Genomic DNA, 779 nt, shown 5'->3' with positions numbered 1-779 from the left:
AAAAAAAAAGAATTATTTTAAATGTAAATGGATTAAACATTCCAATCAAAAGACGTAAGAGAGCTGAATGGATAAGAAAACAAAACCTTTATATATGCTGCCTAGAAGAGATTCACTTTAGATTGAAAGATACATACAGACTGAAAGTAAAGGGATGGAAAAAGGTATTTCATGAGAATGAAAATGAAAAAATTAAAAAGCTGGAGTAACAATGCTTATACTACACAAAATATACTTTTAAACAAAGGCTATAACAAAAGACAAAGAAGGGCCCAGTAATCACACTTCTGGGTATTTATCCAAAAACACCTAAACACCACTTCCAAGAGACATGTGTATCCATATATTCATTGCAGCGTTATGTACAATAGCCAAGGTATGGAGTCAACCTGGGTGTCCGTCAGTGGATGAATCAATAAAGAAGAGCTGCTACATATATATATAATGGAATATTACTCAGCCATGAAAAAGCATGAAATGTTGTCATCCGCAACAACATGGATAAACCTAGAGGGTATTGTGATGAGAGGATAAGTCAGACAGAGAAAGACAAATGCCATATGATTTTACTTGCATGTGGAATCTAAAGAACAAAATTAATGAACAGAAACAAAACTCATAGATACAGAGAATATTTTGATGGCTGCCAGGGGGAGGGGTTTTGGTGTGTGGGTGAAAAGTGGAAGGGTTTAAGAAGTACCAATTGGTAGTTACCAAATATTCATAGGATGTAAAGTATACTATAAGGAATATAGTCAATAATATAGTAACTATGCGTG

Source organism: Hipposideros armiger, unplaced genomic scaffold (genome assembly GCF_001890085.2).
Source record: "Hipposideros armiger isolate ML-2016 unplaced genomic scaffold, ASM189008v1 scaffold_1815, whole genome shotgun sequence".
Classification (NCBI taxonomy): Eukaryota; Metazoa; Chordata; class Mammalia; order Chiroptera; family Hipposideridae; genus Hipposideros; species Hipposideros armiger.
The sequence above is the reverse complement of the archived record's forward strand: the minus strand, read 5'-3'. Positions refer to the sequence as shown.